Source organism: Pezoporus wallicus, unplaced genomic scaffold (assembly GCF_028554395.1).
Source record: "Pezoporus wallicus isolate ANWC-B61680 ecotype Strahan unplaced genomic scaffold, APGP_CSIRO_Pwel_v1 contig_6580, whole genome shotgun sequence".
In the NCBI taxonomy this organism is placed as follows: Eukaryota; Metazoa; Chordata; class Aves; order Psittaciformes; family Psittacidae; genus Pezoporus; species Pezoporus wallicus.
In genome coordinates, this window is record NW_026635844.1 from 887,834 (window position 1) to 897,119 (window position 9,286).

Genomic DNA, 9,286 nt, shown 5'->3' on the forward strand with positions numbered 1-9,286 from the left:
TGGTCTCTTTTCCGACGCCCATCCAGAGTAATTAGCACATATGTTCTAAATAGATGATAGTTTTGTGAGCAATAAAGCAATTACCCATCGCTGGAGCTGACAGTTCCTTCAACTAAACTCCAACCAGCAGCTAATTGGAAAAGTCATTTCAGCTCTACTGTCTGCAATTAGTCCTGCTAAACTATTACACCCAAACTACCTGGTTTGAGGTTTATTTATTCATTTCTATTTGCATTTACAAATGTTTACCAAGTTTCTAGGCGACGGAAGTCTGTGGGGTGGGTTTGGGTTGGGGGGGTTGATGTCTTCTTTTTATTTTTGCATCCAGGAGAAGCCACGTTCCCATCTTGGCGGTGCTGGAAGGCTCAGAGGTTCACAAACGTGTGTTCATTTGCTGAGGCGGGGTGATAAAACATTATTTTTTTTTTTTTTTTTTTTTTTCCCCGGCCAGTGCAGCCAAGCGGGAGGGCGAGTGCGGTGGGGAGGGAGGAGAACGGCTATCCTGCTTGAAAATAATAATTAAAAAAAATATAAACTATTTCCCTTTCCACTCTAACTCTGCATTTAGAGAGCTGCTTGGATAACTACCCCGTACCCCAACACTCAGTTGCCTCTGTGCTAAAGGAGCTTCTGTTTGTATGCCCCTCCAGCCCTGCCTGGGGACATGATGCCCCCTGCCCCTTCCCGCGTCTCCGGACGACGGGGAAAGGTCTGTGGGTCAGAGGAACACCTTTTCTCTCCGCCTCCCCACACCGACCCTACCATCCACCCCCCCGAAACTCCCTCCTCCTCCTCTAAGGTGGAAAAATTAAACCGGGGGGCGGGGGGGAGGTGGGGGGTTAGTGTTAGGACTTGTGCACAGTGAGTGGAAAAAATGTGTTAAATATCGGTTTGACGCCCCACCGGAGCTTCAAAATATACACCGGCTGGATTTCTTCTACTTAATTTAATCTTTATTGGACTGGGTTTCTTCCCTCCATCTATTCACGAGAAGTCCCAGCAAAACGTACCACAGGAGAGAAGTTGGGGGGGGGGGGGGGGGGGGCGGGGGGGGGAGACACGACACAAAGGCGAAGGGGGAGGACTGTTTAGTTCTTCATTTGAACCGCAGGCTTTAGCAGGTATTTAGCTGGGAGGCACGCCAAGAAGTTTGAAGTAGGTCTCTTAAAACAAGACTTCTGCCTAGGGCTTGAGCTGGTCCTTGTGTGTTGGGATGGGAGCTGGTAGCCTTAGCAACAAAGTAGTCACTTGAAGGAATTTACAGAGAAAGCATCTCAGACTGGGAAAGAAACACCAATTTCTGAGCGGCTAGAAGAGAAGAGATAGTGCCCTGGTTTGAGCCCCTGGAACAAAGCTTTTTCTATTTGTCAGCTGCCTCAAATTTTGTCGGCCTCTCTTTTTTTCTTTTTTTTTTTTCTGTTAAGCCTCATAAAATAAAACAAATAACCCTCCTTGGCAAGATGACCCTGCGAAATCGGCTGGAACACCGCGCTCGGACAACCAGCAAAGCGGACTCTGCTGCTCACCGAAAGGCGGCAGCCCCCCTCCAAAATCCACCTTCTCTGGGCTGCTCGGGCTGCCTCCCAGCCGTGGCACCCTCAATTACTGCTAATTACCAACATCCCGGGGTCTGAGGGTGAGGGGGATTACAGTGTCCAGCCGCCTCTCCGTGCTGGGCCTCCAAGCATCACCCTCCCCGGGAAGGGTCCTCGCCGGCCGGCGATGCGGTCTGTCTCGGAGAGGCCGGGACACCCCCTCAAACTCCTTCTCCGGCCGGTGTGCGCGGGGCTTGGAACACACCTGCGGCCCCGCCGGTGCGCAGGGTTCGCACACGAAAGGCGCCGGCTGTAGTGGCTGCCCATGCGTGTCCCTGCGCGCTCGTACCCAGGGGCACGCACCCCTCTGGCCAGGCAGCCCCCACTCAAAAGCATTTTCGTTGCCCCCAGAGCACACACCCTCTTTTTTTAACTCCTTTCTCCCTCATTTTTTTTCTTTTCCATTACGAGCGATTAGATGGTCTCTATTCAAAGTTGCTGATCCAGAGAGAAAGTAGGAGTAGATAAAAGGAGATTTCAAGTGACCTCCTCGTCCCTTTCACACCAACCTGAGCCCCAGAATAGCCAAGGATCAACTCGGACAAAAGCCCTTTCCTTTTCCCTTTCAGCTTCAGAAGATTCAGTGCAAGGGGTTAATAATAAAACGTGTAACTCTAGTCCAGTTTGGTAGAATAAGGCAATTTTGTATACCTTACTAACGACACCGTTGGATATGCCCTGGCTTCACCCTCAGAAAAGTGTAAATTAAATAAATAAATAAATAATAAGAACATAAAGAGAAAGGGGGGGGGGGGAGGAAGGAGTTTTTTTCCTGGTAAAGTACCTAGCAGTCATTTACAGCTTTGTGTTGGGCTGGAACGATTTACTGTGTTTATTCTGTTTCGCTTAAACTTTATCTAAAGTGCATCCCCGTCCTCCCCACGGAGACAGAATACGATGTAATAAACATATCTTGTCCTGATAGTTTAAGCGAAAATGCTAAGGCTTATTGCTCAGATCAACTTCTGATGAGGTAAATGCAATTATATCTCTACTGTTATAGCGCTGGCTCATTTTCCCCAGCAAAAACACATTTGCGCCTTTTTATCTCTGGTGCATTAAATACTTAAACGCCTTGGAGCCTACCCCTAGTCTACGGAAAGTCCAGATCGAGCCTACACCTGACGGGCTAATCCCCGCAGTAAAAGAAATAGGGTCTCTGACAGGTAACTATTAAGGAGACGATTATATACTGCCGTCGATTGCGTTGTCAGGACAATCTCACAACTTTCAAACTCGTTTCCAAACATCAGCTCTTCATCAAAAGCTCCTTTCGGAATCATAAATAGCACCAAATCCAGCCCTGAAAGAAGCCAGGGTTTTAAAATACAGTCAGAGGTGTTTTAGTGCAAAGCCTCCTGTTAATAAAGGCTTTTGTACACTTCTGTTTCTTTTGGCTTCGGTGCTCAGATCACCGTAGCTTTATTTGTGCCCAAAGTAAATATTTCGTCCCGGATTCACCAGTGTGTTGAAAATGATTCCCAGATTTGCCTTAAAAAGGAAGGTTTGATTTGCATCAAGAGGTCATCAATTTCTTTTCCTGCACCTCTACTTGGGAACTGACGTGCTCCTTTATGCTGTTAGACAAGTGGCCTTCGGTTTGGGTGCTTTCTATCCCCTGCTTGTCGGTTGTTTTTTTTTTGCGGGTTTTTGTTCGGGTTTTCTTTTTCCTGGTGTGGTTTGTTGTTTTTGTGAGGCTTGGTTTTACGGTTGTTTTATTTTGTTTGTTTGTTTTGGATTTTTTTGTTTGTTTCTTTGTTTGTTTTATTTCCAGGTACAGATTTCCCCCCCCCCCCCCCTTTTTTTTTTTCTTCGTCTTTTTTTTTTTTTTTTTTTTGTTCTTTAATTAAGAAAGGGAGCCTTTCGGATGCTCACGCGTTTCTGTTTAGATGGCTGGTGAGAGCAAGTTGTGATTCAGCGCAGTGCTTTCGGGTTGGTACCGGAGCCAGATACTTTTGAGCGCTAACAGATTACAAACCCCGTCTCGTTGCGGCCGCTCCGCCGGGAAGGCTCGGGGGACGGCAGCTTGCCTTCCCTAGGGTGTGGCGGGGGGGCCTGGGGGAGCCGCTCTCACGCAGCTCTTTTGCCAATCCCGTCTAAAATAACCCCAGAGAAGCAGGCGGCGTACACGGAGGGGAAGGGCTGTCGCGCCTCTGGCTTAAGCACAGGCGAAGGGCAAGGAACACGGGGGGTAAGAAGGACACGGGCGAACATACGATGACAAGGACGCAGGGATCCTCCTCGGGGGTAGTGAAACCCACTAGGATGCGCAGCAGATCCTCACAATGAGGGGATGTCGGTCAAGACCCCAGGAGGGTGATTCAGAGCGGGGGGAGACTCCGCTTCCACGAGTGGTTTCAAGAAATATATAAATAAATAAGGCAGAATGTGACTGTTGAGCTCATTGAGGGGCCGGGGGAGAACGGACAAGGCCCTTCTTTCACATTGCCATCCTCCTTCAGTGGGATGCAGGAGAATGGCCTGGGCGATGGGCTTGGGCAATATCGACAGGGATACCTGGCGGAGGCGGACATCTGCACCCGGGAGGCTCGGGGAGGGTGGGGGCAACCCCCGACATAGAGCTTTCTTTGTAAAGTGGAGGTTGTCGGCACAAAGCACACCCGGGTGAGCATCCCACAGGGCTGCTCCGGCCAGGTGCTGCGGGCAGTGAGGACCGAGCAGCCCAGAGCCCCCAGGGGGACCAGGCCGCGCCCCCCCCCGGCTGCCTAGGATGATGCAATCCAGTGGAGACCCCCTTCCTTGGGCAGGGGACGAGCGCTTCCCCTTCTTAAAGCACCACTTCCCTCCCGCGCATCTTATATAAGCGCTCCTCAAAGAACTTGGTTGTCCTCCAGTTCTGGCCGGGGGGGGAAAGAGGAGGAAGAAAGGAAGAGGGAAAATAAAAGGGGAAAAAAACAATGCCAAAGAAGAAAAAGGACTGGGATGAAAGGCCTTAGCACCGCTGATGGGAAATGAGGCCTGGCCCAGCACTGGCTTCCGAAGCCTAGCCCGGCACAGCCGTCCCTCGCCAGGCTGCGGGGGTCCGGAGGCGTGGGGAGACGGCAGGGCCGGGACACATCATTAATCCTGGGAGTGGTCCCGGTGTGACCTGTCACATCCCTTTTGCAACTGGGGCGGCCCCTTTCCGACCAGAGAGGAGAGGGCGGCATCACAGCGGCCCCACCGCGACTCTCTGTTTTTAGAGTCCTGGATTGAAGGTGTCTGCCGGTAAGAGCAGGGTATGGCTAAAAATGCCAAAAACTGGGAGAGAGAGGGACATTCCTGCATGTCAGGGCTGCTCGCTATGCCCTGCAACAGCAACCTGCTCAGTTACTGTCCCCTCTCCACGCTGCTTCTTGCGTGGATACATATATATATATGTGTGTGTGTATATGTATATACACATATACATATATATACATAAATATACATAGATATACACGTATGTCCATGCTCATGTGCGTGTATTTGTATATATATATATAGAATGCCTTGGGGAGCCTGGCAGGTGGAGCAGGCATCTAATGTTTGCTTTGGAAAACAGGCTATCCATCTCAACTCCCAACTTACATGCAGCCCTGCCGCTTAAAAATAATAACAACAATATAATATACTACTAATGCCATCAATTGGGGTTTACACTGCAGTCTATAAACAGCACCCCTTCCTCCATCTCCGCCAGAAACAACGTGTAGAATTTTCACCACTAATGTGTAGAGGAACGTTTCCCTTCTAGAAGGGACTGCGGAGGAGAGAGGAACCAGCACCATCCCGGGTTCGGTTACACCGGGAAGGAAGAGGAAAGAGAGACACGGAAAGGGGTTAAAGAATTCAAAAGACGGCGGGGGAACTTGGAAAAAAAAATCGCAGACTCTAAATCCTCCCAAAACTCTGTCACCTTCAGACCTGGCCTGGGCAAAGTGGGTTCTGGGGCAACAGAGGGGGAAACAAGTCTGAGCAAGTCCCCATCTCCGTTTCCATTACCCACTCCAGATCCGTAGAGGTTAAAAGGCAATCAAAGCTCATTTCCCCAATTAAACGTGAGTTGTGAACGGTTTTTAAGTGTCCCTGTAATTTGTCGGGAAGGGCACATGCCTCCCTTCGGTTGAACTGTGTTTTAACCTGGGCAGTTGAGGGATAAGTCTGCTTTATTGATGGATGCCCCCCTCCGCCCAGGCTCCTGCGCCACCTCTGGGCGCAGTAAGCAGAATTTTCCCCGGGATTCCTGCAAACTTCACCGGCCCTTCAAGCATCGGCTTGGTGTTTCTTTAAAATACGCACATTTAATAGTACGCAGTACATTAAAACAGCCAAGCCCTAACAGCCAGGAGAGGGGAGAAAATGCCTCCCCTCCGCACACCCCCCGCTGCCGAAACCAGTGCAACTTGTGCGGGTTTGGGTTTCTGCATGGTTGCGGCTCCCTGGGCCCGGCTGTGGGAGCATCTGGTTGCCGCGTTGACAATATCGCCGGGATAAACAGGCTGCCATCGATCTTTTCATTAGGTGATCAAGTCAGGAACGGGGCAGGTGAAGGAGAGGAACACGGCGAGGGATGCTCGCAAGTCCCCACCCTGGCGTCCTGCCGCTCCAAGCTGTGCTCTGCGAGGGCGTGTGGTTGGTGCCCGAGGTCCCGACTGGGTCAGCGCTGAGAAACACGCGTTGTCTGAGCGGAATGCCGGGGGGGGGGGGGGGGGGGGGGGTCGGGGATGTGTGGAATGTGTGGAAATACTGGAATAGGTTTCTATAGGGCGAGGCTGTAAAGGGGAGAGGTTCTGTTCTAGACAAAATGAGGGCGAAGCGCGTCTCCCTCCGCCCAAATTACGGGATGTCCAAATAACATGAGGTGCCGGGAGGATGCTGGGGGAGGGGGGAGGGAGGTGTTGGGGAAGGTCTCCCCGCAAAGTGCCGCGGTCCTGGTCCCCTCCCTCTGCTCCCAAACCCCGAGGAGGGACGCGGCGACTTGCCTGGGGTGGCCGTGGGGCCGGGGCCGGCTGCGGGGAGCCCGGTCCGAGGGGAGCCCGGTGCGGCGGCTGGGTCCGTCCACCTCCTCGCAGGGTTTCTGTCTCTGTCTGCCTGTGTCTCTGTCTCTGTCTCTCTCTCTCTCTCTCCCCCTCTCTCTCCGTGCCTTGCTCTGCCTCTTTTGCTCTGTTTCTTCACAGTCTGGGGAGTAAAATCTAGATGATATACATACCGAGCTTGCTTTTTTGTCCGATTTAATCTTATTCGTTTCACCTTTTCACTGACCAAGAGACAGGACCGGGAGTTTATTTGGAAAGAGGGGGAGAGAGGAAAGGAGCCTACTGTTGCATAGTCAATAACATCCTTTTTATCAATGCAATATACAATAGGGACGGCTTGGCCAACGGACTCATTGAAAATCTCTTCATTATTTCGGGACAAAATCAAGCGGTTTTTTCTGATCTCAGAAATGATGAAGGATTCTCCTCTCCAGCCGGCTCCCAGCCTCAGATTTCACAGCTGACAGTTAAAGAAGGGGAAAAAATAAAAAAAAAAAAGTGATCACCATACATGAAGTTTTAGAGCTTTTTCTTCTCTTTTCTTTTTTGTTTTTTTTTTTCCTCGTTCTGATGGAAGCAACGTCTCTTTACAAAAAAAAAAAAAAAGTAACAATAAAACTTCTGACATATATTTTATCCCTTCCCCCCCCCGCAGGTTTTTTTTCTCTCAGCTTCCACTCTGATGATAAATTTTCATTGGGAGCTGAGGGGAGGGTTTCGTGTGGAGTGGGGGGGGGGGGATATTTTATTTTCTTTATAATCTTATAGTTTGTTTCTCCTTTGTCACACAGACCCAACATTTCAGACCTCTGACCGAAGGGGGCTGCTGCTGGAAAGGCAGGCTTGAGAGGAAGGAGGGACAAGGATGGGAATGAAGGGTCTTCTTCGCTCCAGTGAGGGTTTATATTAAAAATAAAGAAGGAGAAAGGTTAAAAAATATATATATACATTATTTTTTAAGAGGGCGTGTGTGACAGTCCGCAGACAGGTTTGGCGTCCCCCTCGTTCTCCCCCGAACTCCCCTGGGCCGAGGGCTCGGTGCCCACTAGATGGCAGCCGGCGCCAGTGATTCCCTCTCCGCTCCTTTCTGCTCCGCGCCGCCGCCGCTGGAGCTGCTGAGGAGAGCGGAGCGGGGGGAGCCCTCGCATCTCCGAGATACGGAGCAACTCGCTTTTGGGGAGACAGGGCAGTGGGGAGGGAGACCTCCGGGTAGGGGGCATTGCACAGAGGGCGGTTTGTGTTCTGATAGCTCACACACATCCCGAAATAATTGAATTAAAGGGGGTGGGGGATCCCACGAGGGAACAGCGGAGCCCCGGGGGGGGGGGGGGGAGAGATCGGGAGGAGGGTGGGCATATCGAGAGAGGGGACAAAAAATAGCCCAAAGTGGAATGGGAGTATGTGGAGATGTGGATATGAGTGTGAGGATGAGTGTGCAAGTGCTCGGGCAAACGCACGCCTGACCCTCCGTGCAGCCAGAGTGTTTTCTATTCCATCATTAAAACCCCTGTCGCGGCTTTGGTGATTGAGAGGTGAGGGAGGAATCGCGATTTCAGATGGGTGGGAGGAGGGAAAGGAAGAGAAATAGAAAAAGGAAATAAAAACAGAGGAAAAAAGAAAAAGGGGGGAAGAATAAAACAAGAGGGGGGGAGCCCACTAACTTTTCCCTGGAAGCCCACATCGTCCCCTTTTAATTCCCCTTTTCCGCCTATCGCAACGCATCCTCCTCTGTCGATGTATGTGCTGATGCGGGGGGGGTGGGTCTTGAAAAGAGAGGGAGGAAGAGACCGTAGACGACCCATACTAATCAGGTCTCAAAGTAAATAGCAGCGCAGGGCGATCGCAATGTAAATTGTGCTTGTCAGAAGAATCCCCTCTCCCTCCCTCCCTCCCTCCCTCCCTCCCTCCCTCGTTCCCCCCCCCCCCTTCCCCTCCCTTCCCCATCCCAGTCAGTAGGTAGCCGGAATTTAAATATATATATATATATATATATATATTATATATATAATGTATATAAAAGGGGGGGAGAAAAAGGGGGGCGAGCGCTGGGGGGGGGGGCAACCAATGGAGCGCGGGAGGCTTGGCTAACCTTAGCCTCCCACGCCCCCCCCTCCCCAATTCAGGGCTCTGACCAGTCAGTCGCCTTTGATTATCAGTTGCCAGCAGCCCTTCTCTTGGCTCCTTGACACGCGCTCCATATAAGGCAGCGATCTCCATAGAAACGTGTCAGTTTCAATAGTAGTGTCAAAGTTCACTATATACAGACATTTCGAGCAGATCCCCCTTTCGGAAACATTGCTCTGCTAGGCTTTCCGTTTAAACGCATTCATTTTTCGGGTCTCTCTCTCCCTCTCTCTCTCTGTTCCCTCCCCCCCCCCTTGCATATTCTATTAGTTGTGTGCTTTCCCCCCTCTCTCTCTCTTCTCCCCCTTCATCTCCCTCTTCTCCTTCCTTTTCTTCTTTTTTCCACCCTTCCTCCTTGTGTCTTTCGCTTCATTCCTGCAGGAGGAGAGAGAGGTGAAACTGAAAAAAAAAAAAAAAAAAAAGGGCGAGAGAAAAAAAATCTCGGAAAGAAGGAAAAAAGGGGATAAAGCAGAGACGGGGAAAAGAGGAGGGAAAAAAAAAGTCCGGAAAGGAGAGAGAGAACGCACACCGTTATTATTTTGACCATTC

At 50.7% G+C, this 9,286-nt stretch overlaps 1 long non-coding RNA gene across 1 annotated transcript in view; it reads right to left on the reverse strand.

Moving 5' to 3' along the window:
* LOC130593321 (uncharacterized) overlaps positions 1-8,496 on the reverse strand; it is a 28,633-nt gene extending 20,137 nt beyond the window's left edge. Inside the window, exons 1-2 of the long non-coding RNA XR_008970783.1 lie at positions 8,271-8,496; positions 6,556-7,073 (exon numbers count right to left, since the gene is read on the reverse strand). This is a non-coding gene — a long non-coding RNA (uncharacterized LOC130593321). The remainder of the gene's footprint in view (positions 1-6,555; positions 7,074-8,270) is intronic.
* Positions 8,497-9,286: the final 790 nt, after the last annotated feature.